The sequence below is a fragment of the Perognathus longimembris genome, chromosome 15 (genome assembly GCF_023159225.1).
Source record: "Perognathus longimembris pacificus isolate PPM17 chromosome 15, ASM2315922v1, whole genome shotgun sequence".
NCBI classification, from domain to species: Eukaryota; Metazoa; Chordata; class Mammalia; order Rodentia; family Heteromyidae; genus Perognathus; species Perognathus longimembris.
The window spans coordinates 29,127,426-29,153,139 of NC_063175.1; the positions used below are offsets into that span (position 1 = coordinate 29,127,426).

General features: G+C 36.3%; 1 protein-coding gene across 7 annotated transcripts in view; it reads right to left on the reverse strand.

Annotated features, from left to right (window-relative positions):
- The window catches only part of Nol4 (nucleolar protein 4), a 264,138-nt gene that overhangs the window by 77,022 nt on the left and 161,402 nt on the right, over positions 1-25,714 (reverse strand). The window lies entirely within an intron of this gene.

Genomic DNA, 25,714 nt, shown 5'->3' on the forward strand with positions numbered 1-25,714 from the left:
GTAGGCCATGTGGCTACTGTATATGTTCTTGGTACAATGTGTTGTATATATGTCTACCTGACCTAGGGAAGGGAAAGAAAAACAGGGTGTAATATAACACAAGAAATGTACACACTGCCCTACTATGTAACTGTACCCCTTGTGCATAACACCTTGTCAATAATTTTTGTTTAATTAATAAATAAATTTTTTAAAAAGTACTTTAAATAAAGATTCCACTACATAAAAATTTTCAGGTTTATGAATGCCAAAAGTATGTGAAAATACATGAAAATATAGTTTTTCAAAATTGCAATAACTCTCTGGCTAATCTCTGCAGTATGCTTCATTTTCCACATTTCTAGGCGGAATACGCTGGACTACTTGCCCATGTGACAATGATTATGAACTCTATTCTGTGGTGAAATAGAAACTCATGGGAGCTTGCCAATGCTTCATACTCTAAAACATGTTAAAGAATTTATTTTTTTGCCTTTAGGTTCCATTGAGGCTCTGAAAACACGATTCCAATAAGAATGAAAGAACACTTACAATTTTATTAAGCCCTTTTGAATGATATTAGTTCATCCTAAATATCAAAAGTACTTAACCAATTTAACCTGAAACTGTTGCTGGTATTTTCTGTGTGCTTGGTGGAATAAGCTTTTTAAATTTTTTCCTCCTTGTTCTCTTCTTTTGTGTTATAAGGGTTCTGAATCTCAGGACCATTTCTATAATCTTGTCATCACTGTATTATCTATAGCCATTTGTTAATGGTCATCTCTTTCCTTATTTTCATAAATTTATTCATAAAAATATAACAATAACACAGGTATGGTGGCTCAACCCTGTAACCTGAGCTAAATATGGACATAGGATATTGGGAGAATTGTAGTTTGAGGCTAGTCTATGGCAAAATTAATAATGTCTCCATCTCCACTAATACCTGGACATAATGACAGTAACTGTCACCTTACATCTGTGGGAGGCTAAGACTCAGAGGATCCTAGTTAAATGCAAATCCAGGCAGAAACATTCTCAAGAAGGTGGGCCTTGCTGGGAATATGGCCTAATGTCAAGAGTGCTTGCCTCCTGTTCATGAAGCCCTGGGTTTGATTCCTCAGTGCCACATATATAGAAAATGGCCAGAAGTGGTGCTGTGGCTCAAGTGGCAGAGTGCTAGCCTTGAGCAAACAGAAGCCATGGACAGTGCTCAGGCCCTGAGTTCAAGGCCCAGGACTGGCCAAAAAAAAAAAAAAAGTGGGCCTGATGGCATGCCTCCTTTATCTCTTCTATGACAGGAAGTGTATAAAAGAGGATTGTTGTCCAGCCTGGCCTAGACAAAAGAAATCTGAACAAAAAACAATAGAAGCATGACATAAACAGTAGAGTTCCTTTCTATCTAGTGGGAAGCCAGAGTCCAGCCCCCAAAACTCTTAAAATAAAAAAGGCAGTTGACACTTTTTGACATTCAGAGATTTGGATGCTTCTATAAAATAAATCTTTTCACATATGTATACATTGCACAATGACCAATAATTCTGAAGAAATATCTGAAATTAAAGAATACATATTTTAAACCATACCTATCTTGTCTTGTCCTATATAATCACGCAATACTTTTATCATGTTACCATGCATGTGCAGTTATCTGGAAATGTACATGAAAGTGGTTGTTGTTCTTGGTGTGTGTGTGTGTGTGTGTGTGTGTGTGTGTGTGTGTGTGTGTATTAGTCCATAAAACCTAGTACTCTATCACTTAAGTTACTCCTCCACATCCAGCTTTGGGACAGTGAATTGGAGATAAGAGCCTCATGGACTTTCCTGCCCACACTGGCTTCAAACTTCAATCCTCAGATCTCAGCCTCCTGAATAGATAAAATTACAAACAAGAGCCACGGGTGCCTGGCGGGCTTCATTTTTAAAATTGGAAATAGTTGGGTAACTGAACACATGTCCTTGAAAAAGATATTGAGACTTTAGTCCCTTGTGTTTTCTTACTTTCCTTCCAAATGCCTGGTGTGCTGCCTGCCCTCAGGCCCACAGCCACGGGGCTCCATGATCATGAACTGAAACCACTGAAATCATGAGCCTAAGTCATCCTTTTCTTTTGTTAAATTGGTCATCTCAGGTATTTTAACAATAACAGAAAACTGACTAACAACACAGGGAAATTCAAATCTTTGTACTTTACCAAAAACCTAAGTTAAAAAAATCTTTCCATTCTCTATTTCCTTATCAGTTCTCACTTTATGCCTATCTAAACACAGCTAGTAATAACCATTCCACCACCTGAATTTTGGGTTTCCTTGCCATGACATTTTTCTCTACCGGGTAAGTTAGTTTGTCATTTTTAATCTGAACCTCTCACAAAGTCTCAGGGGAAAGACAGAACACAGACAAGTTTTTTGTCACAGTGGACCATGAATGGTCTCAGGTTCAATTCTCAAATGAGTCCATTTCCCCATCTGAAATCTCATGGGCTGTCATTTCTATTCACACTCCTATTCAATTTCTGGTCTTCTGCGCTAAAGCCAGAAATGTGCATTGGGATTTCCTACAACATTCTAAGTTTTTCTTTTCACTCCACATTTGAAAACATGTTCAAACCTCTTTCACAAGCAAGTTTCAAAAGATTCTGAACCACAATATCAGCACTAATCTCTCTTGTCTGCTTCCTATTTTCTGTGGTAGTCAGATTGTAATTACTGAACCAAATATCTGAGACAGTTTAAAGGACCAAAGATATTCTTGGGCTCACAGCTTAGAGGTGGCCAGGAAACAAAAAGAACAAAAGAGAGAGACAGAGGCAGAGACAGAGACAATGACTTCTAAGTTTTATGTGTTGTCATAATTTGTCTACAATCTATCTCTAGCTTTAGCATGTATGTTCTTTGTTACTGATATGATCTTGTGGGGCTAATTTGACCTCTCTAAGTGTCAGGTTGCTTTTTAAAAACAGAGATGATCAAAACATCATGTTGTACATGATAAATATCTATAACCTCATCTGTTAGTTTTTAAAATGCAGGAGAATAACAGTTTTACATGCCAAGATTATAATGGTAAATAAAGGACACAGTATGTTTGAGAATAAAAATGCATTGATAATTGCATTCTAAAGGAAGAAATATTATAGTAAACTCATGAGTATATGTAGAACTAAATGCAAGTAGCTATCCTGAAGATGAGATGTAAAGAGTCAATCACAAATGGCCACTGTGGTAGCAAAAGCTTCCAATAATAACAATTTTTAAACATTCAGACATTAGAAAGAATCTGTGCAAGGCAGGTATGATCTCGGCCCTCTGGACAACAAAATCTCACACACACATTAGTGCAAGGGCACCAAAATCTTAAATTCTAGCATTTGGATTGCATAAAGTCTAAAAAACCCATGTCATGGTTTGTTTTGCTATGTTAAAGTACTATAAAATTTATTTTATGCCAGTATTGCATGGATGAAATCATTCCTTTACTACAGTACCAATGACTAGGTGCTAGCAATTTTACACCTTGTTCTTAAAAACCTGTTTCAGACACTCTAACTGCTTTTCTTCTCTAGTATAATACTATTAAAGTGAAACAAATGAAGTGACATCCTGTTTAGAGCAACAAAATATAAGCAAATATTTTAGTTTTAGAGCAAACTTTTTTTTTAAAGACATATCATTTGATCTATAATCTTATTTACAGGTTTTTGGTGGGATATATTTTAAGTAACATTTTATCTATATTCCCATGTATATGTTAGGAAAGATGTGAACTATGGTGATAAAATTTATGAAGACCAAATTCTGACTGTGTTGATCTTTCTTCATAGATGGCCCCATAAACACATCGTTCAGCAGATAATTATCATACCACCAGTGGTTATTACCTACTTCCACATTATAGACAAAGAAAATGGGATATGACTGTGGGGATGAATTAATAATCACTAGAGTTGATTATAAACCTCTGATCAAATAAACCTCTGGGCTTTATATAGTAAGCCCTCCATAAGGTGATTTGCATTTATTCTTAAGCCATAAGCAAATAAATCAATAAAGAAAATTGCATAACATAATCTAACTTTCTGCTTAATGTAGACCTATAAGTAGTTTAGAATTGTAAATTATGGTACTTCATATTTATCAGATTTAAACCATATTTAAGTAATATTTGTTTAAAAACAATAATTACAGCTATTTATCATTTAATTTAAAAATATGAACATTCCTCAAATAACATTTTAGGTAAAACAATGATAATCATTTACTTTATAGCTATAAGGAGCAACAACCCAAAATACAATGTAAAGATGTCTACTTATATAAAACAGGATTGTCTCAACATCTATCAGCTATATAACTAAACTCAGAAGTAACTGTCCTGTTTATTTAGTGTTTCCATGACATGGATATCTAATAGGCCTAAGTAAAGACATCGTCTTTCAATAACATAAGTAAATAAATAACCCAACACCTCTTATTATGAGAGAAATTTTTTTTTTTTTTTGGCCAGTCTTGGGCCTTGGACTCAAGGCCTGAGCACTGTCCCTGGCTTCTTCCCGCTCAAGGCTAGCACTCTGCCACCTGAGCCACAGCGCCCCTTCCGGCCATTTTCCACATATGTGGTGCTGGGGAATTGAACCTAGAGCTTCATGTATAGGAGGCAAGCACTCTTGACACTAGGCATATTCTCAGCCCATGAGAGAAATTTTAAACAAACGTTTTCGGTATAATGTTGGTATCGTTACAATATGTATCCTATTGCTTGGAAGTAATATTTCCTCACCAAAGTTCCTATCTTACAGATACTTTTAATATGACCTATGAACTATCTCTTATATTTCGGTATCACCAAAGGTGTTCTGTTACAACCACAGCATCAAAGGTAGTGGTTGTAAGAGCAGAAGGGAGGGGAAGATAAACAGTCTGCAAAAGCAGTCATTTGATGTCTATATGTGAAAATGGAACCATGTAACTGGAGGGGATATGTTTATTTGGAAGAGATGGAAACTATACAAGAGGTAAAGTGATCAAGATACACTGTTTCCATAAATGGATGTACTGAATTGACCCTTGTACAACTATTTAAAGAAAGATTAAATCAACAGGGGCCCCAGAAATAAAAGAAGCCCTATATAGATGTCTTGCTCCTTCAATATCTGAGGACACAGCCAATAAGCTGGCCTCAGAAGAAAATTACTGTTTGTACCTTAAACTTGCATTTCTGAGGCTCCAGAAATGTGAAAAATAAAATTTGGATTTTTATATGGAACTTTATTCATGGTTTTTTTTTTATGACCACTATCATTTAGGAAGAAATACTAAAATACTTTAATTTCTTTTCAAGCAAAAGGAATAAATCTTCACAACTTGTTTAATAAGGATTAAAATATTTACCAATTATTGACTGTCACTTATTTTATGCGTGGCTAATCACTGATTCATGTAAAATGTGTGTAATTTTTTAAACCATTCTCCAACCTTGGTCAGAATATAGATTAGGTCATAACAATATTTTGATCTACTTAAAGAATTTTAACAGAATCAACATGTAATTATTTATCTTAAATAATTCAGAAATTGTCACACTATTTTATTTATTTATGCTTTTGTTTTTGATAGAGAAAGTGACTACATTACAATTTGTTTGGGGAAAATAAATATACTTTATGTTGGAAAATTACAATATGCGCTTTGATTTTAAGTACAGTTATAGATGTGCATATATTTATATGTACTTTGGGATAGAAAACACACCCAAAGTAACTGTAAATTCAGAGAATATACAGTGAAATGCTCATCAGTGCCAGTTTCATAATACTCAGCAGTACTGTTCCCAGAAACAATGAATAAAAGGTGTCCATAAATATGAAACAGTTCTAATGTAAAATTTAAAACCATCAAACACAAAATAAAACAAATTATGATTTTCAGACTAGGAAGATGTTTTTGACTATGACAACAAAAGGTTGATCCTTTATACAAACTAAAACTATGATTAATTAGATCTTGTTAAAATGTAAGGCATTTTCTGAACGACACTATGATCATAACAGAAAGGGAAGTTACAAACTAAGGGACAATATTCACAAATCATGAATCTGATAAGGACTGATACTCAAGGTTATATTAAAAACTATCAGAATACTGTAAGAAAAACAACTCAATAGGAAATGAGCAAACACTTAACAAAATATGCTAATGACCTGAAGACCAAGACTGAAATCAGGAAAGCAACTCCTTTCGCAACAGCCTAAAAAAACATAAAATACCTAGGAGTAAGCTTAACCAAAGAAATGAAAGACCTCTATGATGAGAACTTTAAAAACATGAAAAACGAAATTAAGGCAGAACAAAGGAAATGGAAAAACCTCTCATGCTCCTGGATTGGGAGGATTAAAATAGTCAAAATGGCAACATTGCCAAAGGCTATCTACAAATTCAATGCAATACCCATTAATATCCCAACACCATTTTTTAAGGAAATAGAGGAAGCAATCCAGAAATTCATATGGAACAATAAAAGACCCCGAATAGCAAAAACAATGCTAAGCAGAAAGAACACTGGTGGAGGAATTACAATACCAAACTTCAAGCAGTATTATAAAGCTATAGTAATAAAAACAGCTTGGTATTGGCACCAGAACAGGCCTGAAGACCAATGGAACAGAATTGAAGATCCAGAAATGAACCCACAGAACTATGCCCACTTAATCTTTGATAAAGGAGCTAAGAAATAGGATGGAAGAAAGATAGCCTCTTTAACAAATGGTGCTGGCAAAACTGGTTCAACACCTGCAACAAACTAAAACTAGATCCTTATATATCACCCTGCACCAAAATCAATTCCAAATGGATCAAAGACCTCAAAATTAAAACAGATACCCTGAAAACACTTCAAGAAGGAGTAGGAGGAACACTTGGGCTCCTTGGCACAGGACAAAACTTCCTTAACAAAGACCCAGAAATGCTACAAATCAAGGAAAGGATGGACAAATGGGACTGCATCAAACTGCAGAGCTTCTGTAGGTCAAAGGACATAGCTCGCGCAAGATAAGCAGAAAGCCTACAGATTGGGAAAAGATCTTTACCAGCCATACAACGGACAAAGGCCTCATATCTAAAATATATGCAGAACTAAAAAAATTAAATTCCTACAAAACAAAACCACAAAGAACCAACAGCCCCCTAAACAAGTGGGCTAAAGACTTAAAAAGAGACTTCTCTAATGAGGAAATGAGAATGGCCAAGAGAAATATGCAAAAGTGCTCTACATCACTGGCCATAAAAGAAATGCAAATCAAATCAACATTGAGATTTCATCTCACCCCAGTAAGAATGTCCTATATCAAGAAAACTAACAGTAATAAATGTTGGAGGGGATGTGGCCAAAAGGGAATCCTACTTCATTGTTGGTGGGAATGTAAACTGCTTCAGCCACTCTGGCAAGCGGTTTGGAGATTCCTCAGAAGGCTAAACATAGAGCTCCCCTATGACCCAGCAGCCCCACCTTTGGGCCTCTACCCAAAAGACCACAAAGAAGACCACACTAAAGCCACCAGCACAACAATGTTCATCGTAGCACAATTTGTCATAGCTAAAATATGGAACCAATCCAGATGCTCCTCAGTAAACAAATGGATCAGGAAAATGTGGTACATATACACAATGGAATTGTATGCCTCTATCAGAACAAATGACATTGTCCCATTTGTAAGGAAATGGAAGGACTTGGAAAAAATTATACTAAGAGAAGTGAGCCAGACCCAAAGAAACATGGATTCTAAGGTCTCCCTCATAGGGAATAATTAGCACAGGTTTAGGCTAGTCACAGCAGAGGATCACAAGAGCCTAATAGCTAAGCCCCTATGAATGCATAAGATAATGCTAAGTGAAATGAACTCCATGTTTTGGAAACGAGTGATATATCACTGTTGTAATTACCTTCAACATGCCATGTGAAACTGTAGCTTCTATTGTTGATGATCCTCTTGTATCCCCTTCCTGTGGTTGTACTTGCACTATCACTGTATCTTATCTGAGTACATTGGAAACCGTATATACTGGTATTAGAATTAGGAAAGTGAAAGGGAATACCAAAATCGAGAGACACAGGATAAAAAGACAAATGACTACAAAAGCAATGCTTGCAAAACTGTTTGGTGTAAACCAACTGAACAACTCATGGGGGAAGAGGGAAATGGGGAGGGGGGAGGGGGGAATGAGGTAACAAACAGTACAAGAAATATATCCAATGCTTAACATATGAAACTGTAACCTCTGTGTACATCACTTTGACAATAAGAAAAATAAATAAATAAAAAAGAAAACTACAAAAAATAAAGGATGCACAAATAATAAAGAGAGAGAGAGAAAGACAGGAGATAGGAAGGACAAATAAATGCAGATAACCATCGACATCATTTTTTTTTATAAAGAAAAGGTGACTTAAAGCTAGGAATTATCACCACACATTTAGTAGAAAGGCCAACACAAAGAAAAGGAACACTATCAAGATCTAATGAGCATGTAGAGCCACTGAAGCTCACAAACTATGGCAAGAATAAAAAACCTATGTTCCCTTCAAACATCAGGATGTCTCTTTCTTTCATTACCTGGGGATTGAACTCAGGGCCTTATACATGCTAGGGAGGTGTTCTATCCCTTGAACCACACCTAGTCCCCCTTTCCCTTGCTCAGTTTTGAGGTAGGGACTTGTTTCATGCCTGGGCTGGGCGGGGTTGTGATCATCCTTCTTATGATCCTCTCTATCACTGGGGTTGACAGGTAGGTGCTACTGCACTTGGCCACTGAGTGAGACAGAGACTCACAACTTCTTTATTGCCCTGGCTGAAAAACCACAATACCTGATATCTGCCTAGGATAAGTCTCCTAAATCTAAATACTGTCCTGTCTCGAGGACACCAGTGATCTTCATCAGGGTATCTGTGGATCAGAGGCCAAGAAGATCTTCCCTTGGTGCATCAGAAAAGAGAACTGGGATGAGTGGGCAGGCTTGGTGCTTCCTTGGTGTCCCCTGGCATAACCAAAGCAAGCTTCTAGTTTTATCCATGGAGCTTGCAGTTATTTGGCCTTTTCACTTCACTATTTTCTTAATAGAGAAGAGCCCCTGAAGTCAAGAAGAAGCTCCTTATTCACTGCCATTTCCTCAGAGGTGGCTTAGGTACATAGGGGACACAGTCACCCAGCAAATAAAGATCTGAGTTGCCAGCTCTGAAAATAAGGTACAAGTGTTTTTTCTGAAATATAAATTTTTTTTCTCAAATTTTTATTATCAAACTGATGTACAGAGAGGTTACAGTTTCATACGTTGGGCATTGGATACATTTCTTGTACTGTTTGTTACCTTGTCCCTCATGCCCCCCTCCCTCCCCCCCTTTCCCTCCCCCCCAAGGTGTTCAGTTCACTTACACCAAACAGTTTTGCAAGTGTTGCTTTTGTAGTTATTTCTCTTTTTTTACCCTGTATCTCTCAAATTTGGTATTCCCTTTGAATTTCCTACTTCCAATACCAGTAAACACAGTTTCCAATATACTCAGATAAGATTACAGAGATAGTGTAGGTACAACCATAGGAAGGTGGTACAAGAACATCATCAATAATAGAAACTACACATACACATAGGACGTTGAAAGTAGTTACAACTGTGATATATCAATTGTTTCCATAACATGGAGTTTTTATGCCTCTATCAGAAAGAATGACATTGTTCCATTTGTACGGAAATGGAAGGACTTGGAAAAAGTTATACTAAGTGAAGTGAGCCAGACCCAAAGAAACATGGACTCTATGGTCTCCCTTATTGGGAATAATTAGTACAGGTTTAGGCAAGCCATAGCAGAGCATCACAAGGCCCAATAGCTATACCCTTATGATCACATAAGATGATGCTAACTGAAATATAAAATTTTTAAGGTGGCTTTTGAAAGATGCCACTGGACAGTATGGTTGATTTTATATTTATTGATATTACTCCTCCACCCTTTCCTGCCTCACTGAGGCTGCTACTAGACATTTCTTTTCTTCTCTTCTGTAACTTCTCAAGAAACTAGACAGTAGTTGTGAGGATGCCAGTGGCATGGAAAGTCTTGTTTAAGAACATAACTGAACCTTGATAATTTCTTTAAGGAACACCAACACTTCCCAGGAAATGATGCATACAGTTAACCCCTGCTTACTTCAGTAAAGGCAAGAGAAGTAGGTCAGCACCTCTACCATGTTTGCTGTGAACTAATGAGACATGAGAAAAATCCACCCAGTGGTAACTACAGACTTGGAGGCAATGACAAAAAACACCCTAGACAGACAATACAGATTGTGAGCCAGCTGATGTTGGGGGTAAGTTTGGTCACACAAACTTGATTCATCACACACTGCAAATTATGAGTATATGGTGTACTATGATCAAGTGGAATTTGGACAAAGGCCACAGAAAAAACAAACTACCTTGAAAATGCCTAGATAGTACTACCAGAAAATTTCATCAGGAATATCTTTTAAATGCTAAAAATCATTTCACTTAGCATTATCTTATGCATTCATAGGGGCAGAGCTATTAGGCTCTTGTGATCCTCTGCTGTGACTTGCCTAAACCTGTGCTAATTATTCCCTATGAGGGAGACCATAGAGTCCATGTGTCTTTGGGTCTGGCTCACTTCACTTAGTATAATTTTTTCCAAGTCCTTCCATTTCCTTACAAATGGAGCAATGTCATTTGTTCTGATAGAGGCATACAATTCCATTGTGTATATGTACCACATTTTCCTGATCCATTTGTTTACTGAGGAGCATCTGAGTTGGTCCATATTTTAGCTATGACAAGTTGTGCTGCGATGAACATTGTTGTGCTGGTGGCTTTAGTGTATGTTCTTATTTGTGGTCTTAGCTTCTATTGTTGATGATCCTTTTATATCCCCTTCCCGTGGTTGTACCTGCACTATCACTGTATCTTATCTGAGTAGATTGGAAACTGTATATACTGGTATTAGAACTAGGAAAGTGAAAGAGAATACCAAAACCGAGAGACACAGGATTAAAAAGCAATACTTGCTTTCCTCCTCATGGGAGGAGAGGAAAAGGGTGAAGGGGGAAGGAGGAATGAGGAATGAGGTAACAAACAGTACAAGAAATATATCCAATGCCTAACATATGAAACTGTAACCTCTCTGTACATCACTTTGACAATAAATAAGAAAAAAAAGCTTGCATAGCCAAAAAAAAGTAAAAAAATGTTAAAAATCAATATGAAAAGATACACTAAAATACGGCAGTTAGTGATGATAACAGGTGCTCAAATAAATTCACCATAGCATGTTTGTTGTGATGAATTAGGGATGGTTAGTGATAATGAGTGAGTTCGGTAGAAAAAGTATTAAAACTTTATGACACATCACTAAATACAACAGTGAAAATAGTTTGCTAGAAGCCAATCAATATATGTTTTGATATAGAACCTTAGTTATGACAAAAGTAATAAAGAGCAGGGTTTGAAGTCTTTTTTGTAAGTAGTGACTGAGCCAACATAGACCCATTGAGGATATTTACTTAACATTTTTATATTTAATTCGGTAGAGACACCAAGAGTAGTGACATTCTTTTTCTAAGTATCTTTCACTAGTTGAAGCCAGATATTTACAAAGTCCACAGAAATTGTTTTTAGGGAACTGCTAAGGCAAGAAAATTAATAATTAATAAGATAATATTAGTATATCTACTAGAACAATTCCAGCTACATAGAAGTATATATTAAGTGTTTAGAAATGTAATAAAACTAATTACCATTAGCTGTGCTTGGAGAACTTCTTTATTGGTTCTTCACTATAGCTGTGGTATAATTAGGATTTTCAATAGATCACACATGACATTTAATAAGCTAAATGTCACCACTTTACTCTCCCACTCAATATAATATATCAAAATGTAAATCAGTTAATTATTTTGGTTAGCAAGTATCTATCAAACATAGTGTATAGCAGGCACTGTGTGGGGACTAGGGATATACTGGAAAATTAAAACATAAAAATCACACTCTTGTGTAAGACAAGCTTCTACTAGAGAAGAAAGATAAGAAACAGTTCCCCAGGATAATTTTAGATTCTCATATGTATCATGAAATACGGTATTGTAATAGGATTTTTGAAAGAATTATCAGTTTTAGTCATGTCAAAACAAGTTCATGAAATAACTGCATTCAGAAAATAGAAGTCAGCTAATTTTTCATGTTTCAATTCCCAAAATACAAACACTACAACCAACTCTCACAGCTCCTAAGGTGCAGCCATCTTTCCCTAACTCATTTTCCCTGCCTCTGGAATCATCCACACATGCTTTTGAAGCCACTCATTCAGGAGGGAACACACTTCCTGTTCTCATAAACACTCAGAGCAGGGAAGGGTTCCTATTAAGCATGCTCTCCTGAGAATCTACCTTGTCTGCTGTGACTTTCCATCATGTTATACATTTGCCCAAGTTTTGCCTCTCATCTAAACCTAAATACTAGGCTCTAACTCTCCTAGACCACATTGCCCATCCAACCATTTGGGTTTTTTCCCCCTTTTTTCCCTCTCAAATCTGTGTTAACCATTTGTACAGCATTCTAAACCCACCTTTGCTTTGTAGTCTGTACCTTTTGTCTTTTGGTCATTTCTCAGTATTTAAAACAGTATCCAATCTGGTTAATAGACTTTCTCCTAACTCGACTGGTACAATTATCCTCATAAAGGATGAGGATATATAAAGGATGATGGATGTATATGTATATGTATATGTGTATATATATATATATATGCATGCACCAGGTTACACGATTCCTGTCTTGCTCAATTCAAATGACTTATTTTCACACTATTTCTGAAGTTACACACACACGTAAAATTATATCCTAGATAGATCCTGTCATCTAAAGGAATTCTTTCAAAATACAAAACATAAAGTTTCTATTCCTTGATTATAACAATACTTTTACAAATGTTCCCTCTTACTCCCCAAGAGCCCATTTATTACAAATACTCACTAAATATCTTCCAATCTACTAGTACTAATACACATGCAGTTTTCTTCACATTCAACCTCAAGTTTTAGTTATAAACATAGGCTTTCTTTCAGAATATCCAGAAATGACCCAGCAATCTACAGCTGAATATCTATCAATCTAGAAGCACATTTTCTTTGTCTGCCTAAGTTTAGTAAACACTGAGCCTGCTACAAGCCCTGGGAGAGTTACCTATTATTTTATATTGTTCAACATTTCTCATGTAAAAGTTCATCTGACTGAAATGTACTAGTACAAATAGAAAGACTAATATGAACATTAGTCTATATGTACTTTCCTCCACAAAATGCTGGTAGAAATAAACATTAGCTAAATTATTTTGTCCACCCTTTAATAGCCACTCTTTTAAAAGCCAGTAAATAGTCTTGTGCACTCAGGTTGTCTATGTGAGTATAACAATTGGTCAGGCCCTATTTAAAATATATGCATTCACAGAATCTAAAAATAGCTCTAATAGCTGAGTGCAATGGGGTCACTGTCCTTGGGAAGTTGAGAACAGCAAGATCACAGTTTAAGGTCAATGTTGGCAGAAAGGTTCATGATACACATTCACCAATAGTGGAGGGAAGTGGGGGAGCATTGTTATCCCAGCAGCACAGAAAACAGTTTGGGAAGATCAGGGTTCCAAAATCATATGGGCAAAATATCCACAGCTCTGTCTATCCCAATGGAAAGGAGGTGTGTACGGTGGCCATACCTGCCATCTGTTATGGCAGGAGGTGTAAATAGGAAGACCATGGTCCAGGTTAGGCCTAGGAAAAAGCTAAACTCTAACTTGAAGTACTACTGCAAAAAAGGAACTGGAAACAAAGCTAAGTGGTAGTGCATGTACCTAGCAAGTGCAGGAACCTGCATTAACACCCCAGTGCCACAAAGTACACGCATATATTCTCTCTCTCTCTCTCTCTCTCTCTCTCCCCCACACACACACACACAGAGATATAGGTGGTGGTGAATGTCATTCTGTGTATAGAAAGTAGGTAAGGAAAGAATAAACGAACCAATGTAACAAATTACAATCATGCACTCTAGCTTTCTGTTGTCCCATTATAGTAACAGCTCCATGTACTGCTTTAAATACAAATTCAGTAAAATTTAAAATATTTTAAAGAGTCAATTAGCTATAATTCCCATGCTTCACAGCTACAAATGGTGGTGGGAATCATAATGGTCAGTGTAGGACATTTCAAGCTATGTTTCTAGCTCAACTGAATTTACTGTAGATGGGCATGTATCTATGGAGATATAACATGCGATCAAATTAAAGCCTAGGTTTCTGCACTCTTCATTCATCTGCAAGTAAAATTAATAAAGTCATTTTTGTAAAATTAGTAGTGTCAGCTCTAATTGTAAACAGCAAATTTCTTCAAGCATGTATCTGTAAGCTTTTTATGGAAAATACTTGACATTACAGATTCAGAGGTTAATTCTCCCATCAGCATATGCATAAATCTTCTTTAAATGTTAATAAGAGAATGTTAATGACAGATAATCTCAGATCAACATAGGAGAATAGTTTCTGTGCTGTGAAAATCTATTTTCTCTGCATTTTCATCTACTTAACCTGAAGCTGTGCTTATCATTTGCATAACTTTAAATTCTGATTTATTAAATTAAATTAAATTACTTTAAACATTTCAACCCTATTTTTCCTTTGTATTCCAAAGTTGGGGTGATATAGGTTAAGTTAAGGCATTACCTAAAAACATATTCAACACTTAATAATTCATGTTAAAGTCTCATTTTTACTACTTTATTCTTTTTAATTTCTTAGAAATAAATGATTAATCATATGAAATATTGCCAACAATACCAAGGCTTTTTTTGGGTTTCCCCAAAGTAGTAAGGAACCATGTTCACTTAACTTCAGTTTTGGTCTAGCTGTGCCACCCACGTGAACTAAATCTTACATAGCAGCTTAACCTAAAGACATGATGAGAGAAAATATGGATGAAGATAATTAATTTTAAACACCATAAAGAGATATGCAGTGAAGGGAAGTATAAGCATGAGTAATGTGCATGTCTGCAGGAAAACAAGGAGACTGAAGATAAACAAAAGCATCAATTTCTGAGCACTAAATTAAATCACAGCTCTGAAACAAGTTTTCATTGTGGTTTCAACAAAAACTGTCTAAAAATTAAATTCATGTTCCTGTTGATTTTACCTTTTAAAATTTCTTATAAAAATTTCTTTCAGGTAGACTCCTGTGGTTTATGCATATAATCTTAGGTTTTCAGGAGTCTGAGATCTGAGGATCATGCTTTGTAGCCAGATGGGGCAGGAAACTCCATGAGATTCTCATCTCCAACAAACTACTCAGAAAAGAGGTATGGACTGAATAACTCTTTATATGTTTCTTTATTACTTTTTATGAAAAAAGAAATTATAATTTAAATACTTAAATCTCTATTCCAAATTGAATGTATTTATAGGTTTATTAAAATATTTACCTATCTAATTAAAAAAAAAAGACTGGAAGTAGCACTGTGACTGGAGTGGTAGAACATTAGCCTTGGAGCAAAAAGATGCTCAGGGACAGTGCCTAGGCCCTGAGGTAAAGCCTCAGAACCAGAAAAAAATATTTTGGGCACTAAAAAAGATAATTTCTATGATCAGACTTTATAAACAAGTTGACAACTTATGGTATACACATGTCAAAGAGGAATACTTTACTTTCCTCATACTAGACATATTTCAATAACACTAGATTCCAAGACAGACCAGAAATCTCACAAAATTGTTTTCTTTCACCTGTCACGAGTCACAGATCACACCTGGTAGGCCAGTGGCTTATGTCTATAATCCGAGCTACTCAGTAGTTTGAGACCTGAGAATGGCTATTCCAAACCATCTTGGGCAGGAAAGTACATGACACTTATTTCCAATGAACCACCAAAAGCTTGGAATTGAAGCTCTGGCTCAAGCTGGTAAAGCACAGACTTGCCTTGATTAAAAAACAAACAAAACATGAAAACAACAACAACAACAAAAAATTGAGACAGTGCTCCTGAGTCAGTCACTAATCAAACAAGCAGACAAAGCACAAATCTTGTGGTGGGATTAGGAGGTATATAGCACTTAAGCATTCCTATAACGTGTATCTAAATTGAGACTTTTTTTTTAACATTTTAACAGGATAGCAGATATGCAAAAAACCAGTAAAATTTCATCCATGCCCCCCAAAAACCAGAGGCAACAGGAATTGTCAGAGATGACTGGATCTTAGATTTATCAATATGGATGTCAAACAGTAGGTACTATGAATAGAACACAGAGTAGAAAGGAAAATATGATGAGTATTCAACTCAGAGAATATCAACAATTCAACATATAAAAATGACCCAAATGGAAATCCCAAAGTTTAAAACTACAATTGCTGATATAAAATATTTATGATAAAGTTTGAACATTTGCTATGACCTGAAAAATAGATTGATAGAAGTTATGTAATCTGAGGGGCTGGGAATATGGCCTAGTGGTAAAGTGCTCGCCTCATATACATGAAGCCCTGGGTTCGATTCTTCAGCACCACATGTATAGAAAAAGCCGGAAGTGGCACTGTGGCTCAAGTGGTAGAGTGCTAACCTTGAGCAAAAAGAAGCCAGGAACTGTGCTCAAGCCCCAGGACTAGCAAAAAACAAAACAAACAGAAATTATGTAATCTGAAACAGAGGAATGTAAGAAATATTGAATAAGAAATATGAACATGAGTTAAAAAATTGAGTAACATAGGACATTATTAAGTACATCAATATATAAATAATAGAAAAAATAGAAAGAAGTTATTCAAATAATAATGTCTGAAATTCCTTTGAAAAAAAATAACAAACATTAACTTTGTAAGGTCCACCTGGAGGAGGGCTCCATGCAGATTCCCCACACCTGTTTAAGTCTGCGCCCAGTACCTGAGTTACCTAGGTAACTGGCACACCTGGAGGCAGTTGCCTGCTTCTGTGAGGTCAGATCCAATCCACCTGGTCATAGCTCCCACCTTTTCCTATAAAATCCGACTCAACATGGTCCCTGCTCTCTTTTCTTTTCCCTCTCTTTCTCTTTTTTCCTTTTCTTCCTTGCCCTCTGTCGTTCTGCCCCTCCATGATGTGTGGGCTGGCAGTTTGCTCTTTCCCCCGCCCCTACAATAAACTCTTCTCACCCGAGCTATGTAGCAGGTTTCCTTTCTGGACAATCTTACAAATCTATCCATTTATAAAGTTCAGCGAAGTCCAAATAAGAAAAATGCAGAGATCTGCAAACATACACAGAGATATAAATACTTAAAAAGAGAGAAAAAAAAGAGATTCTTGAAATATGCAAGAGAAAAAGATCCATCACTTGTAGGCCAGTGCCAGACAGGATAACAGGAAACTGTCATTTCTCCCCTGGAGTTCAGTTATATTGCACTAGAGAAGGCAGTACCATTCACTGCAGTAGGAAAGACTTCCAGATCTGAACATGTTTAGTACTGGAGAAATGGAGAACATACTAGATACACCAGGTCAATTATATGTGTCTGCCCACCTGCGTGCATGTGTGCATGTGTGTGTGTGTGAGAGTGTGTCTGTGTGTTGGCAGAGGCAATGGTAGACCGTGGGATAGGATGAAGAAAGCAGGAAACTTTCTAGATGGAGGAAGAGTATGTTCAAAGATAGTGTTTCTTAAAAACCTGAATTCCAGTTTTATCTTCATAGACAGTGCTAAGGTTGAAGTTGAAAATAAGAGAGTGTGAGTGGTAGAAGATCCTGTAGGAATATAGACCTGTGAGAAGCAAATATTTCCAAACAGCAAGTCAGGACCACTACAGAGGAGAATGGTGCCAACAGTAACAAACTATTTCAGTCAGTTGTCATCATGCTAGAGAAGGAAGGGAAGGGAAGAAGGGAAGGGAAGGGGAGGGGAGGGGAGGGGAGGGGAGGGGAGGGGAGGGGAGGGGAGGGGAGGGGAAGGGAAGGGAAGGGAAGGGAAGGGGAGAATACAGGTTTCATTCTTATCTAACTCATACTCTCTATTTGGACTCTCCAAATTCAAACCAGTACTCCTAGTGTGTCTATCACACTGTGTCTTAGTATCTAAACTGCAACTTCTCTAGTGAACATCATTGCCCAACCAGATTGAAGCCTCCAAGAATGGAGGATGCCTTGCCTTCTGGACTCTTGAATTCCCAGCTACCTGTAGCGTACTTGACTCACAGAAAGGCCTGATAAATATTTGTTAAACTGTAGATAAAAATGTAAAACACTTGGCATCAAAATTGGACTATTCAACATACAGTATAGGATGTCTCAAATGCAGACTACCTATACCTAGACATATCCAACAAGAATTTCCATAGTCTCAACAACTCTCTGAGTGGTGATTCTGAAGTACCAGACCAATGAACAGAGAGCAATGGATAGCTACAGTAGAATTTAGCTACAGTTAATAGTGGGAAGAGCAAAGGAGCTCAAAGAGCTCAAAGGGCTCAAAGAGTGAGGAAAGGACTTTCCATGAGAGTTACCAAACTTGGTCATTACTTTCAATCAGTATCTTACTGAATATTTGTACATGCACTATTTAGCAACAATAATAAAGCTTCTTTCTAATAAAAATTGGACTATTCAATACAAATATAACCCAACTCTAACATAAATGTCAAATATGAACTTCCATACAAATAAAAGACCTATGATTTCAAGACTGGGAGACTGAAGCGGGAAAATTTCCAAGTTCAAGGCCAGCCTGGGTCACATGGAAAGACCAGATCTTAAACAAAAACAAAACAAAATAAATAAACTAAAATGAAAATGAAGTCTCCATTTAATCTCACACTCATGAAAAGGTCATGGCATAACTTAAGATCATTGTAGATCAATAGTAAGTACAGTCATCCTGTCTTTACTGAAGTTAATATTGAAAATTATTTTAACCTAAACTTAAGTTAAAAACCTGGGATTATTTCCTAAAACTGACATCCTTTATTTACATTCACTATATTTGTTTGAAATACTATTGAGAGTAAACATCTTTATATTTCAGAGTAATTCCAGGAAAGTTCATTCATGCTCCTTGCAGAAGGTGCAGACACACTTTTGGTCTCCATCTTGCCCTTGGCACTTAGTTAGCAATTCAGTTTTAAATTGCACCCTTTCTGTAAGCTTCTTAAGAGCAGCTGCTAAAACATATGATTATCTTCTGAATTTTATTGATGTTTTCAAGTGCTCTAAAATTCTTTCATGCAGCTTGCTGCCCAGGAAGCATCTTTATTACTGTATTGGTTTTTTTTTGTTTTATTGTGTATTATTTATATAACTGCTTCATTTACTGGATTGGGATAATTTACATCAGAAACTGCAATTTATGTATCTTTTCATCCTCCATGCCCAGGATGGTATCTGTCACATAATTTGGACCTCAATAAATGTTTAACTGAATATAAAAACATAGTGAATCAGAAGACACCAGTGTCTTCTCTTTGCACCCCCACCCCTGCCCTCTCTCTCTTCTTTCTTTATTTCTCTTGCTTCTAGTACTAGACTTGAACTCAGGGTCTAGGTGCTGTCGCTGATCTATTTTTGCTCAAGATTGGCACTCTCCATCTTGAGCAACACACCCATTTCTCGATATTTGGTGGGTAAGATGAGTTTATCAGACATTTTGCCTGGGCTACAAACCCAGATCCTCATCATCTCATCTGTCTGAGTATCTAGGATTCTGCATATGAGCCACCAGCCCCTGGCTATTTGGCTTTCTAACTGCAGTTCCTTTCAGGATGATCTCCAAGCCTTTTAACAAGCAGAGGAGACCTCTCTTGGTCTATCCATGACCTTGTCTCTTTTTTTTATCTAAGCTCTCCACTTGTCACTAAATCTATCATTCGTTCATGCACAGTGGACTCCACATTCTTTACGGGACAGGGTGTACCTGTGAGGATGTTTCTGGGCAAATTCATGTTTCATTGTTAAATGGACTGAAACATATTGTTCCTGCAAATTTGTGTGAGTCTACTGAGAGTCTGTATAAAACAAAAAATGAAGAGAAAGTAAATCTCCTTTCTATGACTGGAACATCCATTTTCTTCTGCCTATACAGATCACAATTCCCTGTGCTGAGGCTTTTCGAATCAGTCTGGCTTTTACACAATTGGTTCTATTGGATTTCAGGTTTTTGCACTTGAATTAGAACAAAACTGCCGACTTTCCTGGAACTTCAGATATCACAGAACAGATCAAAAGCCTTTTCTGCTTCTACACTTGTGTGAGCTAATCACTCAGGGTATATAGCTTTTATATAGTATAGACAGCTAAAGAACAATACATTAGTTATAAGAGTACAAAAAAATTCCAAGACAAGTTTAGTTTTAAAGATGATTTAGATTCCAATATTGAAATAAATTTTAAAATGCTTGTTTTATACCAGACTTTTCATATTTGAAAGGTCACAGTGAGTGATCTCACAAATCACCAGAAATGTCTAGCTTGGTATGATACTCTCCTCCTCAATCACCAGGCTGAAAATTCATCCCACTCCCTTGTCATTTATAGAGAACTATACAAAAGTGAATTCTTCAGCTAGAAATGTGTATGTCTACACATAAAATGGAATAGGACAAATTTTAATTCCAGATCAAGTCCAAAGAGAATTGCCTAGTGAAAAGTTTTATGAGGTTGAGTGACAATCTGAAAAATCTGCTGACATGAGAAAGCAAACAGAACAAAATCAACAGAGTACATTCCCATGTCAGCAAAGTTTTCAACTAACATGTGACAGGGAACAAGACTCATGGATCCACATCATTCTGGAGTATCGCCATGAAACAAACCACCATACATACTGTCATCCCATCCTCATTTTCTTTTTTGTCCTCTAAAAGTTTGGAATTTTTTTTTCTAGAGGAATTCTTCTGAATAGGTGGTATGAACAAAGTGACATTTTACTTTGATAGACTCCAACAGGCCCAGGGAAGATTTTTAACCAAGTACAGATTTTAAGCTTTCCGAGAATTTATTTTATGACTATAAATTATTCAGAGAAATAGGTTTTAAAGCTAACATCTATAACTTGCCTCTGGAAATGTACTATATAAAACCACAGCCCTGCAAAATAAACATAACTGAAAGGAACAAGGATACAAGGGACAAAAGCAGTAAGAAAAAGAAAACAGTGTCTGCTTATTCAGAGAATAATGCCCAGTTCATCAGTTTCCATAACTAATTTGCAAACTACATTACATTACATGTACATTACATGTACATTACATGTACATGTACATTAACTTTCACAATTAAGAGCAATTGTGGTGATGCATGAATGTAAGTAATCCTGGCATTGGAGGCAGGAGGTTGGTGAGGATCAAGGCCAACCAGAGCTTCACAGTGAGACTCTGTCACAGGAAGCTAAAATAATAGATAGCTGATAAACATATACAGATAGATCATCAAGAAATAAACAGGTACTTCATAAATACATACACACACACACACACACACACACACACACACACACACACACACACACACACCAAGTAACAACAAGCCAGAAAAGTTCCATTTGGAGCATAAACCCAATTGTGACCCATTACAGGGAAGAAGGAATAATTGGACTGGGGGCAGGGACTGGTTGGGAGTAAACAGTCAGAGGCTAATGTGTGTGTGTGTGTATGTGTGTGTGTGTGTGTGTGTGTGTGTATTTATGAAGTCCCTATTTATTTCTTGATGATCTATCTGTATCTGTTTATCAGCTATTATTCTGATAGAGGCTTAAAATTCCAATGTGTATATGTACCACATTTTCCAATCCATTCATCTACTGAGGGGCATCTAGGTTGGTTCCATATTTTAGCTATGACAAATTGTGCTACGATGAACATTGTTGTGCTGGTGGCTTTAGTGTGGTCTTCTTTGTGGTCTTTTGGGTAGATGCCCAAAAGTGGGCCTGCTGGGTCATAGGGGAGATCTATGTTTAGCCTTCTGAAGAATCTCTATACTGCTTTCCAGAGTGGTTAAACCAGTTTACATTCCCACCAACAATGAAGTAGGGTTCCCTTTTGGCCACATCCCCTCCAACATTTGTTGTTGTTAGTTTTCTTGATAATGGACATTCTTACTGGGATGAGATGGAATCTCAATGTTGTTTTGATTTGCATTTCTTTTTTTTTTCAAATTTTTATTATCAAACTGATGTACAGAGAGGTTACAGTTTCATACGTTAGGCATTGGATACATTTCTTGTACTGTTTGTTACCTTGTTGATTTGCATTTCTTTTATGGCCAGTGATGTAGAGCACTTTTTCATATGTCTCTTGGCCATTCTCATTTCCTCATCAGAGAAGTCCCTAAGTCTTTTTTTTTCCCGTCTTTTAAAAATTAATTTTATTGACAAGATGTTGTGCAAAGGGGGTACAGTTACATAATGAGGCAGTGAATACATTTCTTGTGATATCTTACCCCCTCATTTTTCTTTCTCTTTTAAAATCGTTAGCCCACTTGTTGAGAGGGCTGTTGGTTCTTTGAGGTTTTGTTTTGGAGGAATTTAATTCTTAAGAAGTCCCTCTAGCTGCCTCCTGTCTACTTTGTCTCCCATCTCTTCCTGCAGCTTACAAAAGGGAAATTTCCCGCACCTTCTTGCCTTAGAGGCATGCTAGCTACTGTCACGAATAGTCTCCCATGTGGGCATTTTCTCCAGTCCTCTCACTTTCTCCTGCCAGAAAGAGCACACAGTGGCTGTGAGAATGTGTCTTTCAGGCCTCCCGCTACAGGGAGCATCATTGATTCAAGCCTCAAAACCTATCAGTGTTTTACTGAAGCCAAAATTGCTCAGGGATGCTCTTGACCAACCATGGCCAGGACTAGGGACACAAATGCTTAAGAACTGTCAAAAGTCAGTAATTAATATAAAAAGTGTGATGGATTACATTTAAGTCAAAATTAATGTGAAGTACCCCTAAATAAAACTTCAAATGAAATCAATAAATACATATGCATAAGTTGAAAACAATGCTGTAAGATTTTCTAAGTCCCCAAATTCTAGACTCTAAGAGAACTACTACAGAAATTCCACTTAGAGTGTATTTTGCAAAACGTAATATATGCAATCTTATTTGAGCTTCCAAATTACTTATAGTTTCAATGTTGTTATCCACATTTAGTTGATGAAGTATCTAGGATCAAAAGATAAATAAATTTTCTCAAGTCTGATAAATGTGGCTTTCTGCTCAAGGAGTCAATATGAGATACAAACTACTAGCTACTCAGTTCTATTTAATTTCCTAAATATTTTTTCAATCTATGCTCTTTTCTCTTTTGCTCCCACCTCACTAACACAAACTTTTATTCTGTTAGTACCCTTTTTCCTTTTTATGTTACTTAAGGAGATTTCTTTAAAATAACTACCATGATAATCTATCTTAAAACACAATCTGACCAAGGCTGTTTGCCTATTGTAAATCCCAAAATGATTCTTTGTCAACCAGAATGAAACTCAATCTTAAAATGGACATTCAAAGCCCTTTCCATCCTGACAACTGTCCATCCAAGATTTAGCTCTCAATGTTTTATATTCCTTATGTTCTTTGATCAAGTGCCCTCTGTCCAAAATTCTCTCCTCTCTAGCACCTAGTGCTACCTCCTATTTAGCCATTAAGAATGCATACAAAGTGGACACACATCTATAATCTTAGCCTTTGTGAGGTTGTGGCAAGAGGATCACTTGAGACCCTTCTGAAATTTTACTTTGAAAAGTAAGGTCTTGTCTCAAAACAAACAAAAAACTAAACAACAAAACATTTGTTCAAGACACAGCAATCTTAGAAGACACTCTCTTACACAGAGTGCCACGTAATAATACACTCATGTGTTTATATGTCTAGCCATAATATAAATTTTAACAACAGAGGTTGCTATTGCTTTGTCCTAGTATGCAGGACAGTTCTTAGCCCAAATTAGGCATATTTACTATTGCTATTTTTAGACTGAATAAGAATATATATTGCTGTATCTATCCACAAATAGAAACTGAACCAAAATAGCTACATAAAGGCAAATATTGAAAATCATCAAATTGAAGAAAATAATGAGCTGGAATAGTCACAAAATCAAAGACAAAATATTACTGCAAAAGTTAATCCATTATATCTAGTATTTGATAGATAATTTCATTATGCCCAAATCTTTAAAAGAAATATTTTGAAAAAATATATTTGTTCTGTTCATCAAGTCTAAATAAGATTATGTTGCAATTATTAGGGGTGATTATAACTAATTTCAAATACCTTAATTTGAATGGTAACATTCATTTTGGTAAATCTTTTAATTAATAAGTAATCACATGAACCATGTTGGAGAAAACAAGTACTATAAAATAAAGACTGAGGCGGTTTAGGAAGTGAAGCAACCCAAAGTAGGCTATAACAACAGGTGTACGTTAGCCAACAAATTCTAAAACATGCTCCCACAAAGGTGTTATTTGAAGTATTCTTTTGGGAGATTGCTTTAGAATATTTTACTGAGTAAAGTAAAGTGCAACTGGGTCATAAACACTATAAAGGTAGAAAACCAAAATAAAATAGTAAATATCAAGTATTCAATGGTTTTAAAACTATGAATCTCTCTCTATTTGAATTATAGTTTGTTTCTATCCTCTGGATAATAATTTTAGGGCAAGCAATAGAACGTAGATTTATAACTTCTTGGCCTTTCTTTATATAGTTTGACCGTAAAACCTCCCTATAAGTCTTCTTTTCCAGGCTCATTGTCATCATTTCTACTCAGTTCAAAATTCTAACATTATTTGGATGTGCCTTAAAAGCCTGGCTATCAGCAAACAAAATAAATATCACCTAAACTCTGTCAACGCAATATATTAGGTATTTCAATTGGGTAATCTAGGGAGTTAATTTGCATAATAATATGCAATCAGTAAATCAGCTATTCCTTTAAAGCATTTTTATCACTCTTCACTTTTTAAATGCTTTATAATCATTTTATTTGACATTACCCACAATGAAACAGTGAAATAGGTCAAAGTAAACTCATAGGAATCTCAGCTTCTCAGAAACTGTGTATATACATTCATAACCATCCAGGGAAGAAAAAATATGGTAGTAGAATCACTTCCTAAGGTCACACAAGAGTTGAGAGATATCTGAGGATTACAAATGTTAACACAGTCTAAATAACACTTAGGACAACGTTGTGAATGTTCTGGAATAAATCAAAGGTTAACTGTCAGGAATCCTAAACACTCTATAGATGAATTGGGATTTCAAGAAAAAACCATAAGGCAAAATTTACATATGGTTACTTTCTTGATTAAAATGATTCAGCTATCTGTCCTCATTCTCTACAACGCTCTCCTTCTCCAGTTCAATTCGCCACTGTTTTTTCAAACATTTCTTTATCTCTAACAGTCCTTTTTTCAGGAAGATGACTCACATTTCAAGTCTCTCATCTCCTGAGTCTATGGTCTCCCAAGGGGAAATGTATCAGCCACAATATCTTTGAGCAACACTTCCACTCTAAAGTCTTTCAAAAATATGTCTTACCATCCCATATGAGTTTTCTGAACAGACACCGTGCCCCAATGCTTGCTGGACATAAGCAAGGATACTGCAGAGGTACCACAAACTCTATAAATCCTGCTTGCTCAAATGTTTCTCATTCTAAATCTTGGTAAAAAGGATTCTCTCACAGTCGGG